This window comes from Arvicanthis niloticus, chromosome 3 (genome assembly GCF_011762505.2).
Source record: "Arvicanthis niloticus isolate mArvNil1 chromosome 3, mArvNil1.pat.X, whole genome shotgun sequence".
In the NCBI taxonomy this organism is placed as follows: domain Eukaryota; kingdom Metazoa; phylum Chordata; class Mammalia; order Rodentia; family Muridae; genus Arvicanthis; species Arvicanthis niloticus.
The window spans coordinates 80633964-80652665 of NC_047660.1; the positions used below are offsets into that span (position 1 = coordinate 80633964).

At 39.6% G+C, this 18702-nt stretch overlaps 1 protein-coding gene across 1 annotated transcript in view; it reads left to right on the forward strand.

The window, feature by feature from the left end:
* Positions 1–18702, forward strand: part of Erc2 (ELKS/RAB6-interacting/CAST family member 2) — an 827882-nt gene that overhangs the window by 529043 nt on the left and 280137 nt on the right.

Here is an 18702-nt window from a genome sequence, read left to right on the forward strand (position 1 = left end):
ATGAGAGCAGAGTTCTGAAGCTAACATTGCATGACTAAGTTGGGTCTTTTTTTTTAATGCAGTTTTTTTTGTTGTCTTCTCCTACTATTGAAGTCACTGGCACATGTAGATCTTTCAAAATTAGGTGGGCAGGAAAAGGAAGCAACATGCATTCAGTTAGAGCATTACTTTTAGACCTACAAGAAAAGATGGGAAACTATTGTCTAAGCCAAACTGCCCAAGTCTAGCTGCTGATGTGTAAGACATAATAAAATGTGTGACCTAAACTGTTCAAGTCCCTAGTGACCCCAGGTTTTCAGGTCTTGCATACAGCCCATAGAAATTTTGTTATTTCCTTGGAAATCACCATAGGTCTTTTTTCTAATGTTTTCCCTCTAAATGGTATACGTCTTTAAATAAAAACTATGACTAAGTGATTGGTTGTAACGAGTTGTAGAGAAGTGCCATTCACAGTGGAAAACTTCATGGAAGAAGAGTTGGATTATAAAGAACAAAGTCTGGTGGGGGTGGGGAGCTGGAGAAATAGCTCAGCGGTTAAGAGCACTGACTGCTCTTTGAGAGGTCCTGAGTTCAATTCCCAGCAACCACATAGTGGCTCACAACCATCTGTAATGGAATCTGATGCCCTCAGCTAGTGTGTTTGAAGACAGTGACAGTGTACTCATATAAACAAACAAACAAACAAACCTTTAAAAAACAGAGCCAAGCCTGGACTTCGGGATGGCACGGCAGAAGCAGCTCCAGGATGCAGCCAGCACCTGCTGTCTTCTTGCTATGCATGTCCCAATCCACTGCTGGCCTCCATCACTGCCTTAGAAATAAACTCATTATCTGGTTTTGGTTTTTTTTTTTTTTCCCTCAGCAACTGAAGCTGAGCTTCTTCCTAACACCAGAGCTTTTCCAAGAATGTGCCTGAAGCCCAGACTGTCTCTAAATTTCAAACAAAGTCTGGTGGGGTCTGGATTCTGAGCCCAGGCTTCTGTCTAGCTGTCCATTGTGTTGATGTGATCCAGTCTTGCTCATGTCTGTCAGCAGATACACATCATAGGGGAGGACAGGCTAGAAGCTGAGACGATGGCAGCTAGCCACCAAAGACACAGAAGAGGAAACATCAGACTTTAGTCATCCTCCTATCCTCCCCTCACTCCTCTCCTCTGCTCTGTTCTCCCTCCTTTTCTCTCTTTGTATCTGCTTCTTTAAAAGACCCTGCTAAAGGAAGGAGGTGTGGAGAAAGTTCTAGAACTAAGATGACAAAGTAAATTTATTATGAGTACCGCCTGGAACTGGTGGTTGGTGAACATATGGAACACTTAAAGTTCTGTAGGAAAGAAGTCTGTGATTGACACTTGACGAAATCTACGCTCACCTGTAAGATGAGCTTCAGCCTAACTGTGGGAAATCATCTTGATTGCCTTGATTGGCATCCTGCCCACTGCGAGTGGCACCAATCCTTGAGCAGGGCACCTGAGTGTAAATATGCATGCATTTCTTACTTTCTGTCCTGGATTATGGATGTGCCTCAAGTTTTGAGTTCTCAATCATGATATTCTGCACTCTTGAACTACGAACCAAAGTAAATGAACCCCTTTTCCCTTAAGTTGCTCTTGTCAGGGTATTTTATTGCAGGTCCAGGAAAAGAAGACTGAAACAAACTCTAGGATCTATTAGTGATATTTGGCATGATCGGATAGAAGCTGTGATCTCATATCTGTTAGGCTTTGCCAAAGACTTTTGGTTTGGTTTGAGGCCCTGAGATAAACAATGTGACTTTGTAGGAATGAGTAGTGGTCCTAGCTGTTAAATAGGACACTAAGATCCTGATGGACCTTAGGCAGGTGACCCTGGTAAAGAGGATGAGTTTCTGAGTAATGTTACCTGGGAAAACTGCTGGGCCATTTATTTCTTTAGCTTCCTCATTTATAAAACAAAGTGATTACTTGCTCACTGTCAGAGTAAAATCAGTTGATGTAAATAATTTACAATAACTCTGCTATTTAATTAACCTTATGCCAATGTTGTCACGAATTCACTAGTAGCTCTTTAATGAACTGTCATTCATTACAGAACTCAGCATATGACTTGATGATTGTTGTAAGTAGAACCGTATCTCAAGATGAAGTTACCCTGGCTTGAGATGGGCTCCAAAACTCACCAATGGATGCCCTTAAGAGTCAGAATATAAGAGGTGACACATGGAGACAGAGCTTGAAGTTCATAGGAAGATGCCAGCAGCTGGAATGATGCATCTACAAATCATAGGCTGTCAAGAATTCCCAGGAATCAATGGAAGCTAGAAGTATGGATTGGTTGCTCTCTCAGAGCCTACGGAAGGAACCATCCTGGCTAAAGCCTTGACTTTGCACTACAGAGCTATAATACTTGAAGTTACCACAGTGATGATTTTGTTCCAGGAAACCAAGTTGGGAATGGGTAGAATTTTCTGTCTGTATGAGGAGGACCAAGTGCTAGGCATCTCTAGATTTGGCAATCCTAGAAATGATCTAGAATTCCAGATTCTCCAGTGGACAAGATACTGGTGCCCACAATGGTAGTGAGAAGCATGTTTGGGAGATGTTTTTGTCTCCCAGTTCAACAGCCTCTCAGAGTTCTAAGTCTAAAATACAGACTAGGAAGGAGAGGAACAGGCAGTTCATGGGATGGAAAGGCATTGGTTGACAGTAGAATAGACTAGGCCTCTCTGGTATAGACACCACTGATGATGCTGGAAATTAGGAGAAAGCAGGAGTTTGAATTCTGTAAAAAACAAAACAAAACAAAAACAAGCTCACACAGAGAAGTTTGGAGCACACCACATGCAATTATGGACACTGATCTGCAAGTGGTAGCATTCCTGGAGGAACACAGCCTGAGAGGAATAACAGACCCTGGGGTACAGAATTTTCAGCTTACAGCAAATTGAAATCTTTATGCAGTCATCATTTTTGGAACTTGGCTTTTGGATCTAGCATGTTCTGTGTGTTGAGATCCATCCAGTTCCATATATATTTATATGGATCACACGATCAGAGGACTGACTGGAGTCAGAGGGCAGGCTGGGAATAGAATCTCAGATCTACCAAATGCCAGTGGTTTCTGACAGGTCACTTCTTCTCAACATTGTTTCTAGGCACATGGAAAATGGGAGTGACAGTGTCCACAAACAGGGTGTGCTTTGAGAACAGCCAGATACAGTCTTGCCTAGCATATAGTCTAGCAGGCAACAGAGTCTCTAAATTTCAGTATATATACATGTCTTTTTGAAGTGTCTAAGCTATATATACATATATATGTGTGTGTGTGTACATATATATCACATATATTATACACACATGTATGTATATATATGTGTATACATGTGTATGTATATGCATTCATATATACAAACACATATATATATATATTTGAAGTGCCTGCCAAAGGCACCTCAAGGGATACAAAGACAAGTTTCAAAAAATGGACTCACAAAAGATCTTCATTGCAATAAAGAGAGGAGAACTCTTCAAGAGAATAGGATAGTGACCAAGAAAAATGATTGCTTTGTGTGTGTTATATTTCTAAATTAGAGATTAAGCAAAGACTTCATTGGGGTGACTCAATTTAGTGGGAATCTTGAAAAATGATTAGAATGTCTGTGGCAGGTGAATCAGACATTAATTCTTAGGAGACATTATGACCAATGGTATAGGATTATAAATGTGGGGAGAGGGGTTGAGAATGGTGAGTTGTCCAAGGAGCAAGTAGTTACTGGGTGTTCAGAACCAAGTGAGGAGTGCATGTGATAGGGGAGGGCTGGCAATACAGAGTTGGACCAGCAAGATGGAATGTCACAGTAAGGAATTTGGAACTGAGGGAGCTCTGGGGTCTCCATGAAGGGTGACAGGAGGATGGCTTTGTAAAGTGAAAGACAACAGGGAGAGAAACTATGTTAGGAACCCAGGCTCAGGTCAAGAGGCTTGGCCAACATCTCAGCTGAATCTCGTGGAGAAAGTGATTGTGAATGAAAGCCAGGAGAGCACAGAGCAGAGCAGTGCTCAGAAAAAGCATGTCAAGTGTTGAGTGAATAAAGTATGGAGATAGATTGCTTTCAGGGGAGAAGAGGAAGATGTGACAGACAGCCTGAAGGTTTAGCTGGGGCTGAATATGTCATGGACATCAGTTCCAAGCGTGTCTCAAATATTTTATTTTTGCTATTTTTGGTTATATTCTTGTTTTTTCTAAGTGAATATATCCCTTTTAATAGTTATAAAAACAAAGTGTTACCATTATTGCAGTATCAATCATTTGGTAGTGTCTGAGCTCTGCTGAATCACGTCCATCACCATGTGGAGGTAGTCACTGTTAATGCTTTAGTCATTCAAATGCTTCCTTTCTCCCCCTCCCTCCTCCTCTCCTTTCTTCCTCCCTCCCTTCCTCTTTCTCTTTCTTGAAAGTAGTGAAATACTTCTTGCTTCTGCTGCATAACCTGGGTTTCTTAGTAACATCATATGAACTTTGTACTCTAGATGAACACTGATTTTCCTATTATTTTTAATAGCTGGGGAGTATACTTCTTTACATATGACATCATTATATGCCTAATTATTCCTTGTTGCCCTTACATATGAAACAATCCATTTCTAAACACTTGCCAACTATAGCTTTTGGTAATTTTTAAGATGTATTTTTTAATTGGAAATCCACTTCCCAGTAGAAATGAGGGGAAATCCTATTTATCTGTCTCCTAGTTTGGTCGACTGATTTATAGTAAATAGGGACACTTTTTAACTTTGTGTATTTATACTTATTTTTCTTCATGAATTGCCTCTTTCTTCCTCTTACTGTTTTTGTTTGAAGGATGAAACACTGAAGATATGTCCCCTTTACTATGCTCAGTGACAATGTGTGTTTGCAGTTGTGTGTGTTTTTCATTTAGGCATTAATTTTTTAAATCTACTTATCTTTTCTTACAGATTTTTAGTTTTAAGGTCATGCTTTAAAAGATACTAACTTACCTTCAGAAATACAGAAAAAAATATCTCAAGCACAAGGTCTGAAACTTACTTGGTTGCCTTCTTGCCATTAACCTTGTGGTTTAAGTTTTCTGTTACATTTTCTGGTTGCAGAATATCACCAAGAACACTGCCTGTCTTAGAGCAGAAGCTTCCTATCTCCTTGACATCTTTCTGCTACAAAACACATCATACACACATAACCTGACATTACAACCAATACAGAGGAGCCAGGGCTGGGGGAAGTAGGAAGCAGAGAGAATCTAATGATATAACTTCAGTCCTTAGATGCTGAAGCTGTCCTTCCACCTGACATTCATCACTGTTCCATACACAGTGCTGGTGTTGGTTGGTATTTTGTGTTTGACTCTGAAAAGTCAACTTGAACAGCATACACCTGCCTGGCTTGCACAATCTTTTGTGTAGGTGGCCTCCACATGGAAAAAATATGTTGGGCTTCTGTGACCAAGTTATTTCAATCCATCACAGTACTACAAGATTCTTGTCTACAGGAGATATAGGCATTATAAGCCCAAAGGCTTCTGTTTCAACACTGATAATCTAGAGGGGAGAAGTGATGTGATGTTCTTTTGAGATGGGTTACAGAGAAGTGAACTCTAAGTAATTTGATGGGTGACATTTAAGAGTAAAAACTGCAACTCTTATGTACAGCAGTTAGTGTTGGAGCTCTGTACTGTTGGTGTCAGATCCTTTTTAGCATTTTTTCCTCGGTAGTCTTGTCTTTTTAGTTTCCTCTCTTCTCTTTGCTGTTTCCTTTAGTCTTCCAATGTAATGTTTCTGCTTTTATAGCCACATTCATAACATTTCTTAGTGTTTATGTTTTTTGCTTTGTTGTTGTGTTTGGTTTTATTTTGGGTTAGTGTTTGAGACAGGGCTTCTCTGTGTAGCCCTGGCTATCCTGGAACTCACTCTATAGACCAGGCTGGCCTTGAACTCACAAGAATCCACCTTCCTCAGCTGGAATTAAAGGCAAGCACCACCACTGCCTGACTTGGGCTTGTGTTTTAGATGAAAAATGGTAGCAATCCTTTTGTTCTTTTCTCTGGTTTTACTGTATAATGATTGTAGTTTGGAATTACTATATTCTTTTAAAAAATTTTTTTAAATCCTGTATTTCATTGAATGGATATGCACAGATTGTCAGACTTCAGCTTGGTAAATTTGCCTGGAATGAACACATATGTAAAAACATTAGGACACAACTCAAATACCAAAATATATTGAGCGTTCCAGAAGTCTACCCCTCCCAAGCATTGTTTGCCTCAAACATAACTGGTCCATGGTATGCAGGCATGGTGGCCATAGCAGGAAGCTGAGAGATTGCATCTCAAGCACAGGCACAAAGCGGACAGAGTAAACTAAATGGAGGCCAAGACTATGTGCTCTCAAAGCCTCCCCTTGGTAATGAACTCCCTTTAGCAAGGCTACACCTGCTAAACATCCCCAAACAGCACTACCAGCTGGGAACAAAGTGTTCTAATGCACAAGTCTATGGAAGACATTTCTCATTCACATCAAGCTAGGGACTATTATGAAGAGTGCTGCTCTTCTTTTTCACTGATCATATTTGGATGAACATACACACACTTTCCTATCACACATATATACCCAGAAATAAAAGATATGCGTAGAATACGTCTGTTCAAGGTGTTGAAAGAGTCGATACTTCATTTTTCATGAAAATGAACCTTACTGCTATGTATTATTCCTTTTTTTTTACATGAGGGAAAATCTCCTTATTTAATATTTGAAAGAATTGAAAACTATTCATTTGTTTTGGCATGATTTCCAGTATGTGCTTTTATCTGAGAACTCACAAGTGATTCTACAGGTAATATGGTCTGGAGTAAATTTGGTGCAAATGTATGGTACTTGCCTCACTCCAATTTGTGGAGGTTGGCAGAAAACATTTGTTACAGTATATTTTTACAATAGTTCATTGTGATGTGATGAGGCTTCAGGCTTTTACAAAAGGAAATTGAAAGGGAGAACTAATATGATCTAGTGTGATTTTGATGTAATAACGAGCCTTTGCAAGGGAAGGAGCCAACAGGTCTGCCTAGAAGCACCGGGGGCCACACAGCTTTGCAGGGGGATTATGGGAATAGAAGAATTTGTGCTTTTCATCAGGAAGTCCTCCCTACATGCAGCCCACAGTAGAGGTGAAATATTTCAACCCCTCAAAAAGAAACAGTAATGGAAAGTTGAACCGTCTCAGTAACTGGCCTATGTTTTTTTAGATTCTAAATCTGTAATAATACATTACACTTTTCATGTCTTCTTGGACTTAGCTCATCAACTATCACTTGGGGGACGCTGTTCTAGGAGAGTTTGACAAAAGGCAATGGAAGTCTATTTTCTATCTTTTCAATATATTATACAAATTATCAATTTTGTAGAATCTGGTCTGCTATTTTGAACTTTAAGTAGACTACTATAACAAAGAGACCCTAAAGTCTCATGGCTTACATAAAATGGAAATGTGTTCTTTCCTTACATCCAATTCTGTATAGGCCAGGTAAACTGACTTAGTCTTTGAGAGACACAAAGACCCAGGCTCTTTCTGTGTTACTGCTCCAGCATCAGCAGCATGGCAAGTTGCTGGTTACTCCTCTTTCTAGTCTGTGCCTTTGCCCCTGGAACAAGGGATGAGAAAGAACATCATTTTTCCTTTAGGAGTACAGTCTGCATGCTATCTCTGACTACTGGGCCCATCCCTTGACCAAAAAGACACAGGGCCATATCTAGTTACAGGGATGCTGAAAAATGCTTTCTTTAGTTGAGTGTCACAGACAAGCGAAACTTTGATAACTCAGAAGGGAAGTTTGGAGAACAACCAGTACTTCTGCATGTATGTGTTCTTAAATTTTATGTATTTTTATCATTTATAAGTATTTATAAAGTTTTTCCCACATCTTACTCTTTTTTCTTATTTTTTCTTACTTAAATATAAAACTCATCTCTTAAGTCTCATCATTCACTGTGTGTGTTTATGTGTGTGTGTATGTATGTATGTCTGTGTGCATGTCCACACATGCATGCATGTGTCTATGGTTTTGTGTAATATATGTATGAGTGTGTATGTGGGAAGATGGTATATGCACATATAGAAAACAAAGGTCAATATCACTATCTTCCTCAACCACTCTGTCTTGATTTCTCAAACAGGGTCTCTTAGAGCATCCAGAGCTATTGACTGGCTAGAATGATTGACAAGTGAGTTTCTGGTATCATTCTGTCTCTGCCCTACAATACTAGGGCTTACAAATATGTGCATCATACTCCACATTTACATGGGCACTAGGGATCTGAATGTAAACCCTTGTGATTTTGTGACAGGCACTTTGACAGTCAGTCGAGCTATTTCCTTGGTCTCCTACACACACACACACACACACACACAACTTTTAATCACTGGGAGTTTCCTGTCAATCAGGAAGCAGGAGGATGGCAAGCCATGTAGGCCCACCCTGCTTATTGTTTCCTTGGGTCTTAATCTGGGAAACAGAATATTCATATTTATATGCATTCATCTCTTCCCTTCCTCTTCTCTTCCTCTTCCCCTACCAAGGTAATTGAGATGACCTGACATCATGAGCTTACATACCCTTGATAAACTTGAGATACAAAAATTCTCCACTCCAATTCCTAGCAACCTATATTTAACCAGAGTACTTGTCAGTATGTGTTGGACAGCGGAATAATAGTTATCAGTCTCCAGTGAATTATAAAGGAAAACGATTAGTTAACCTTGAGATAGCAAGGGTGCTGGACAGCTGAATAGCAGAGCTGTTCTGGTGTTCAATAGGTCTGAAAGCTTGGAATGCATTGTCTTCAGGGACAGGGAGAGCTAGGCATTCATTGCTGTCCCTGAGACAGGACAGCCACATTCCATTGTGAGTATGTCTTTGCTCATCTGAAACCTTCAACACTTCTGATTTGTTCAGGGTTGTCTTAAGGGTATAATTTTTGGTCAGGAGAATTTTGAACATTCCCTCTTTTTTTTTTTTTTTTTTAAAGTCAGTTATCAGTTGGCTTTGAATTAAGCCAACCTGAATTTAACTTCTGGTCCCAACAATACTCTTTTTTTTTTTTTTTTTCTGGCGTTAGATATATTTCTTAATCTCTTTCTGATTTTCTGTCTTCTCAACCTTTGGGAGTAGGAGATAAATCCAGTTGCAATTCAGTACCTGAGTTATGGTGAAAGTTGCTTTCTGCCTCCACTTTAAAAGAAGAACAAAACAGTGTAATTTTGCATATTGCTTTGAGTTAATTCACTGCATCTATTCATCTAAGGGTTGTTTGACTACATGAAAACCAAGAAAAGATGAAACTGAGTCTCAGCCCTGCCAGTCAGAGAGACTAGAATTTAATCAGCACTTATATAGGCATTATAAGTTGATTCTTGTTTCCTGCAAGGAATGCAGTACAGTGAAGTACTCAGAGCTTGGGCTTAGAAGTTAGATGTAGAATGAATTTCCAGCCAGTATGGACATACCCTCCCAACCCCCACCATGAGTTTATCAAATCCATCTCAAGCCATGTGACTTTGTCGAAGTTAACTATCTTTGCCCTAGTCTCTCCCTCACAGTGGGACCATAACATCACTTGGCACCTGCTTACAAAAACAACTAACTTACAGGGTACATGGGAAGCACTTAGCATGGCACTTGCAACAGAACAAAGGTAGACAATGCCCAACAAAGGCCACATGCATGCATACATACATACATACATACACACATACACATACATATACACATACATATACACATACATATACACATACATAAACATATACATATCCCTTACTACTTTAGGTTTCAAAATGTCACTGTAATCCATCACTACTACTTTTCCAAGCCTCTCCACACCAAGCATAGAGCCATATGCTTCATATCACTATGCTATTGATTATTTTGCCACTTCTAAATTGTTTAATAGCCTAAGATAGAATCATATAGAATGTAACTCTTCTCTATTTTTCCACTCAAGTACATTATGTGAATCATTGAGTAATTCCTTTTACTGTGTACTAATATGCCGTCAATATTGGCATACTGTTGATCCATTCATCTATTGTTAGACATTAGAATTGTTTCTAGTTTGAGACTATTATTAATAAAGTTAGCATCACTCATGTGATATTTTCCTGTATATGTATGTTTCCTTTCCTCTCGGGCAAATATCTGGGAGTTGAGTGGGTAAATGATAACATAAGGTATGCTTGGCTTTTTAAGTCATTTCGTTACTGCTTCTCAAAATGTCAGAACCATTTTACATTTCCAGCTTCAGTGCATGAGATTCCAGCTTCTGAAAATGCTGTCCCTGTGCTTGTGGGTATGGCCTGTCTCTTCACCGTAGTCCTTCTAATAGGTGTGCAGCATGTCGGCTCAGTTTTTAATCTGCCTGTCCTGATGGCTGCTGAACTCCCTGTGCATGTGGTTGTCATCTGTCATGGTGTGGTTGCCACCAGCAATTTTTTTGACATGTTGTCTATTTTGTATTAGGTTACTTTCTTATTTTTGAATTTTGAGAATATTTTAGATCATCTAGATTTGATGTCTTTATTAAATATCCGGCTTATGGGTACTTTCTCACCAAATGCTATTTTAACAGTAGTGGATTTATTAAGTGACCCTTTATAAAGTGATCCTCTCCATTCTGACAAAAACTCTTTATTCCAGTTGTTGGTGCTAATTCTCCTCTGACGAATATTAGCATGCACGCATCTTCCCAATGTTACTTCTTTTCTTCTTTGTGTCTTTATACTTATAGGCAGCATATATTTGAATCTTGTTATCTTACCCAATAAGAAAACCTCCACCTTGTAATTGTGGGTAGTTAGGAACATCTTGCTTCAATGTAATGTTTTGTTATGGTTGAGTTTAATTGTATCATCTTTCTATTTTTTCTTTCCTCCTGTTTTATTTAATCTCTCCTTTGTTGAATTTGTGTGGATTAAAAAGATCTTCAACAGAGTCACCTTCAAACTTGTAATCTTTCTATCTCAGCCTCCTGAGTACTGGGCCTGTGGCATGTGCCATGTGGTCAGACTTAATCAAGGCTTTTTAAAAACTGACAACTTTATTATTTGGGTGTTTGCTTTAATATTTACAGTATTATCTTTAACTTAGCAAAAGCTACCTTCGAATGTTACGCTGTTCCATGAATAATACTGGAGCACACTCTTTCACCCTACCTGCCTGGCCTTTCAGCTGCTGATGTAACATGTTTTAATCCTATTCTGATTTAAGCACCACAAAACATTTGTATTATGCTTGCTGATGTGGCTAATCATCATTTAAAAAGATGTAAACGCTAAGAAAAATGTTTTTGTACTTACCAATGTACTTCACTTTTTTTTTTTTTTTTTTTTTTGCTGTTCTTTATTCCTTTTTAAGGCTCAAAATAACTATCTGGTATCGGATTCCCTGTGCTTAAAGACTTTAATGGTCTTGGTAGTACAGGTTTGCCAGTGAAAATTCTATAAACCTTTCCTTATTTTAAAAAGTCTTCCTTTTTCTTTGTGACTTATGAATATCTTTGGAATTTTTCTGTATTGCCGGTGTTTAGTGATCCTATAACAGTATGTCTTGCTTGACTTTTTTTTTAACCATGTTTTACTTTTTTTTTTTTTTTTTTATACCATGTTTTACTTTATTTTTACAGTGTTTCGTGGTGCCTACCACACTCCTTGTGTGGATGGATTTTGTTGTTATTTCCATGGTAAGCTACATTTATGATCCATGTGGTGGCTTCTGATAGGTTATTTTGGTTGTTTCTGTTTATCTGTGTTGTTTTTTTCTGTCAAGAAACGGATCCATTCTGCCACTCTGCTCCTATTTGTGAGCATAAAGTTATTCATGTTTTCTCTTCATGCTCCATGCTTCCTGCTGCTGCTGGGCTTTTTCTCTCCTCATATAGGATAGTTATATAGCATCTTTTCTTTCTGTCAATCTATATATTCAGAGGTAGAACAATTTATTATTCTTTTCAAAGAACAAACTTTTCATTAATACTTCTGTATTATTTCTTTCCTTGCAATTTGAATATCATATGAAACCTTTGCTACAGTTCTTTAGAGACTATGGATTTTTTTTCTCGTCTTAAGAGACAAGAAAAAGAAGTTTCTTTACCAGTTTCAGCACTGTCGCTTGCTGCTGGCACAGTGTAGTCTTTAGGATGCCACTTTTGTGTTTTCCAGAGTTTTAAGCTATAATCGCTACAAGACATTGGCTGTCCTAAGGGTTAACTTTGCTTGTCATTGTGGAGCTTTCTCCACCCTCTCTCCTAAAAGTTCAGTCCAACATTTGCTGTTTCATGCCCCCCAGTGCATAAGTGATTTTTCCAGACAGCCATAGCTGGTAGCACAGCAGTGACCCTAGCGAGTGTTTAAGATGGCTGACAACTGCCCAGATGGTTTCAATCACTTGAACGAGAGCAATGGGTTGTCCTGGATACAGGCAATGTCCTATGACTTTTTACATTGCTTCCAAGCAGAACAAGTTTGTAAATACCGCCCCCACCCCGCACGCCAACAACAGTCTCTCATGAGGAGCTCTGCATTTATTATAGATTCTAGAAATTTCTCCATGTGACAGTTCTTACTTGTGAAGTATGGGTCACACAGTTCCAATTCCTGATATTTTCGTAGCCTCAAACGCAGCAGTTTTTGTCAGTGAATGATAAAAAGAAAAGTAGGGAGTCAGCAACCATGAAAGAGGTGATGTCATGTTTCCAGAGAAGCACTGTGCTCATTACATTGAAGATGGGCATATTAAACAGCCCGATGCCCATTGTAGACAGGCTTCATTGGTGCCAACTGTCCATCACTGCCTTTGCGCTCATGGCAGCATGGCATTTATGAACAGTTAGATGCAGCAGAGTAGAAGCTGGGAGAGCTTGATTGACTCCCATTCCTGTCTCTTATTACTGCAACCACCCAGCTTTTACACTGCAAGAATGAGTGAATGTACCAGAAGAGGGCTGGGGAGGGCCTGCAACAAAGGACACAGGGAAAAATATTCCTTACTCAAAAGGGAGTTGTCTGGAGGCATCTGAACAATTAGAACACGTGACTTCCTATTTTTAAGGCAACCATGCAGTGTCACAACTAATACAAGAAAGGGCCTTATCAGTACCAAGTAAAGGCTGTTGGTGAAACAAAGCAGGCTGGGTTCTGCTCTGTCTTCCTGCCCTATCCAGCTCTCCGGGGATAGCCATTGGTCCCTAGGAAGGACAGGCAAAAAGTTGGAACCCAGACTACAGTATGTCTCACCAGCCCTTCCATTTGCAAGCTATCTTATTTTTTTTATAACTATTTAAGTAGTTATTGATAAAGAAACAAATATGGTATAGATTTTTTTTTCAAGTTCAATGAAAACTTTCTACAGAATGAATTTAGAGGGATAAAAATGAATGCAGAAAGTAATACTGTCAGGCTTGCTAATTTGACATAATTTTTTGAAGGTCTCTGGATCTAGTTTCAGACTCTGGTAAAGAGGGGAAGGCATTGTATTTGACAGAGCCAACAGTGAATGGAAATCCTTAAGTAGTCTGGCTGCATGGTGTGTGCACTGCAATGGATGACTTTGTGAGACCTTACAACAAACTGCAGTACACGTGATCCATACTACTTCGTGAGGCAGCATCTCTCTATGTAGCCCAGGTTGACCTTAATTCACTTTGTAGTCCAGGCTGACCTTAAACTTGTAACAATTCTCCTGCCTCAAGTTCCCTGGTAATGGGATTATAGTCACATGCTACCATTCCTGGATTTCATATCTCCTCTTGCTGAGTGAGAAGTGGAAGTTAGAAAGCTTCCTGATTTGCCAAAGTCAAGCTGTTATGCTTGTAGTGAATGAATTCTGACTTCAGACCCTTATGTATTATAATCATTCAGTAACATGGGTCAACCAGAGGATCCCTCATTGGGATCATGTGGTAGTGGTGTCCTAGAGCATGGTGTTCAGTCATTTTGAGGCAATGATAACTGTGTGTTCCAGAACAGCCTGGGATTGACTGCCCTTGGCAATCACCGACAGAGTGGCAAAGTAAAGGTACCATGCGATACCAGCCAGTTCCAAGGACACTCCTACCTTGCAAATAGCCAATATTGCTTCAGTTAAGTAGCTTTTATGGCTATAGACATACTCATGATTTCTGAGGCACCCAAGGCTCAGAAATCTTTCTCTTCTACTTATTTTTGTTTTGTTTCATTAGCAATTATCCCCAGAAAGGGAAATGCTCTGAACTCAACACTATGAAAGAGGGGTGGAAGTACAAATAGTATTGTTATTTATAATAATAGTCTAAACAAAACAGCAAGCACAATAATAATACCGACACTAGCCAATGGGTTTGACTATGTGATACTACCGTGGTTCAAATACTGCCTTTACAGAGAAAAATGTCCTGAGATATGACTGATATTAGCAAATGGTTATACATGGAAAATAGTACTAATTTAATATTATTCCAGCAGTAAATCTGCCAACTTATAGAAACAATATGACACAACTCCTAAAATAAGAATTATTAGATAGGGTTGGAGGTGCAACTCAGTGGTAGAGCCCTTACCTTGGGTTTTATCCCTAGCATGTACATGTGCATGCACACACAGATACACATAATATAATTAGTAGTGCTTAGCTGGAGATAGACATTTGTGTTCTGGAGAATACTGATATTACACAAAGTCACACAAGCACAGAAATATAAAACTATGGGCACTCACATTTGTAGAAAATATGCACATTATTGCCTATTCTTGGATGTTCAGGACATGATCATTTAAATAAATTGTTCTGCTAAACTTTATATTCTATTTTCTGATTACCCTGACATGGAAATGATTTTATTTGATAACAATCATTGAAATGCAAAGGAGACTTCAGCACCCTCTTTGATACACATACACAGACACACAGACCTCATGTATACACACACACACACACACACACATACACACACACACACACACACACACACACACACACACACACACAGAGGCTATATGCACACAACAGAGCAGAGAGTACTCAGGGTGCCTTATAACTTTTCTGCCTCAGCACTGACCCCAAATTATGACTTCGAGAACCAGAGTTCCCTGTTCACAGCTTGAAGTGGGGATGCAAAGAGGAACATCAAGGTCTCAGCCTCTTGTGCTCCCCTGGCAAAATTCTTGATCAACTATAAATCTGGCTTTTAAAAACAGCAGAAGTTACTAGAATAAGTTATGGTTAAGGAAAAAATGGTAGTTTACCCTAAGACCTCAGTAAATTATGATAAGATGGTGATGATTCATAGATGAGGGAATTATCTGTCTTATCTGGAATGAGGGAAACAAAGAGGATGTGTTGTGTAATTCCATAGAGAGCAATGGAAACATTGACTTCAATGCTTACCACATTCAGGCCAGCACAGCTGAGCTGGACCCAGACGATGTCCACTTAAAACTAGAATGAACTAAATAAACCAATGCTTCTTAAGTGTTAATATGGATCTGAATGACATATATAAATTTATTAAATATTTAGGGCCCCAAATACACTGAGATTTTAATTAGCAGGTATGTTTTGATGCCCAAGAATCTACTTTTACAACATGTTTTTGCAATGTTGATGTAAACCATCTGATAACAGTAGAAATAATAGAATATTGTGGGGACTCTTGCACCAACATCAATAATTACTGCACCCAGGGTTATGTTGGAAAATATAAACAAAAAATGTATTATCCTTTATATCAACTGCAGTCAGCTAACTTCTTTAACACTTAGAACCCAAAATGTACAAATAGTGAGATGTACTGAAGTTTTCTTCTTGCCCACACAGAGTATATGTTTTGCTCACATTAAAAATGGACTCTCATGGGGTTCTCACTCTCCCATGATCTCTTCAATGCTCAGAATGGGTTCAGGCTGATGAGAAATGTCTGTCTTTAATCCATGGCTTCCAATACTGTGTGTGTTGACATTCAGATGGTAGAAGAGAAAAGAGCCTTAAAATCACAAATAGGCTAGACTGTGCACCCTCCCTATCCATGTGCTAAAGAGCCAGTCTCAGCCATGATTTCCTAAGGGCACTATTGCCTTGGAATAAAATCCAACCTGTATACCAGGAAAATAAAATAATCTTATGTGACTTGTATAGAATAATGTGTGCATACCCTTTGCCCCATCGTTTGGTATTTGGGCCACTCATCTACCAGGCCACAGAAATGCCTCACTTCTAGTAGAATCATCCCTAGAATCCCATCTGCAGCACTGTCAGAGCTTTTTTCCTTAGGGGTATATGGAGAGAGTGGGGTGAGTACTATAAGGAAGATGGAACTCTAAATTGGGGACACCAGGTGGCCTAGTCCCTGGTTGCTGAAAGGAAGGAGAGTTAGAAAGTAGAATGTCCCACAGGTAGAACTGGATGCAAGAACAAAACATATCCACTAAGTAATTGTGTAGAGACTATTCTCTCTCTCTCTCTCTCTCTCTCTCTCTCTCTCTCTCTCTCTCTGTGTGTGTGTGTGTGTGTGTGTTTTACATGTACCTCAGTGTGCAAATGTGTGTGCCTATGTGCATGGATGCAGAAGCCAGAGCAGGACTCTGGGTATTTTCCTTTATAGCAGAAGCCTTATTTCCATGAGGTCTCTCTTTCAATAGAAGAATGCTCTTTCAGACAGTCTGGCTAGCCAGCCAGTAAGCTCTTAGAAGCATCCTGTTCCTCACCCACTGCTGGGGTTGCAGGTGCACCCACTCATTCCTGTTTTGTTTTATAACCTTAGTGCAGAGGATTTGAAATTAGGTCCTATGCTTGCTGGGATATGTCTCTTACTCACTGAGTCATGTCCAGGCCCTCTTTTTGTTAATCTCACTTAACACAGAAAATATACATAACAAAAATATATAACACAAAAATGCGTAGAGCTTGAGGAGCTTTGGACAAACTCCAGTGACCCACAAATCAAGCATCTAGACTATAAACCTAAAGACTAGCGCCACAGGAGGTCTGTCTCACATACTGTTGCTATTCCCCAAACACTAATCCCTGCTAGACTTTGATTCCATAGATTAGGTTTGCCCATTGAGCTCAAAATGAATGGCATTATATGCTATGGACTCTTTTATGTCAGGTGTTCCTATCTCAGTATGTTTATAAAATTCACCATGTGCTTGAATTTTTTGTATTGTTTTATATGACCACTTATATCAGCTCAATTATATCCTAATTCAAATATCCATTGTCCTTTTGACAGATAGTTGACTGTTATAGTCTGAGCTATTACAACCATGCTGCCCTTTACTAGTTGATCTAGAAGATTGTATATTTTCAACCTTGGTAGATGCCAAGAAACTGTTTTCTGAAGTGGTTATACTAAATGTTTATTTATTTTTGATTCCATTTCTTTTTCCTTTGCTGTGACAGTTTCAAAATCCCGTTCCTACTACTTGCCCCTGGCCCTCTGATCCCCAGGATCTGAAGCTGTTTCCACCCCTGCACCAGCTGCCCCATTTACACCCACTGGATGCCTCCCATCAACACTGGCTTGTTGCCTGTCCTGTTCACTTAGGCCATATGAAGGCAGCACTCCTGGAGATCAGAAGATGATGATGGATCCTCTAGAACAGGAGCTATAGATGGTTGATGGCTGCCACATGGGTGCTGGAAATCAAGGCCAGGTCCCCTGGCCGAGAAGTCAAGGCCAGTAGTTTTAACCATTGAGCAATCTCTCTAGTTCCATTTTTAGTCTTAACTAGAATAGATTCCAAAGTAGTTATGAAATATCCTAGTCAGTATATCATTGGAGAGAAACTCTGCACACGTGGTAGATGAAGGGAATTCATGCCCATTACTCAGAGGACCTGAGGAGATTCAGGACTCAGTGGTCACTGTTCTGTCTCTCCAGGCCACTTTCAGGGCATCTCCTTCTACATGGAATCATCTTTCTCTTCCACTAGGAATGAGTTTCTCTGTGCAGCTGTGTTACATACAAATCATCCTCATCTCTGTGTGGGTCTCACACTAGAGATACATCTCTGAACCAGTCATTTGTAGTAAAGCTAAGAATGATGGACACACACCATAAATGACCCAGACTGGGTAAATGCCCACCCAAAGCAGGGAGGAATGGGGACCTGCCCTTAAGATGTTCACAGAGACGGCAAGGCATGAGAGGAAGGCTGGTGCCAAAGTGTGAAGGGTCTTAGCCAACAAATACAAGAAGTACCCTCTACAAAGCTGAACAATATAATTCCCTTTGGGAGAATGTGGGAAATTTTCTAAGAGCATTGCGTGTGGCTCATCTTGAATGATGGGAATTTAAGTCTCTGGGGCAGGTGAAGTTTCTGAGGTCACTTCAAATCACTCAGATGGGTGACTGCCCATGACCGGCTTTCTCATAAGGCCAGCTTGACTACAATGGACATAAAGTGTCTCATTAAAATGGACCCAGTCTTGGTCCACTAACTCAGCACAAAGGAGCCAAATGATTCCTCTGTGTCTTTTAAAGTGGAAATGAATGTCATTGCACAGTACCTGACCTCCAAGTTGAGCCAAAATGATCCTGGCAAAACCATTTTGATTGGAGAATGAAGAAGGGAGAGAGGAAAGGAAGGAGGGAGGGAAAGAGGCTGTGGAGAGTCTAAGCATACTGACTGATAAACATTCAAAATTCCTTAAGTCACAGATAGTACATC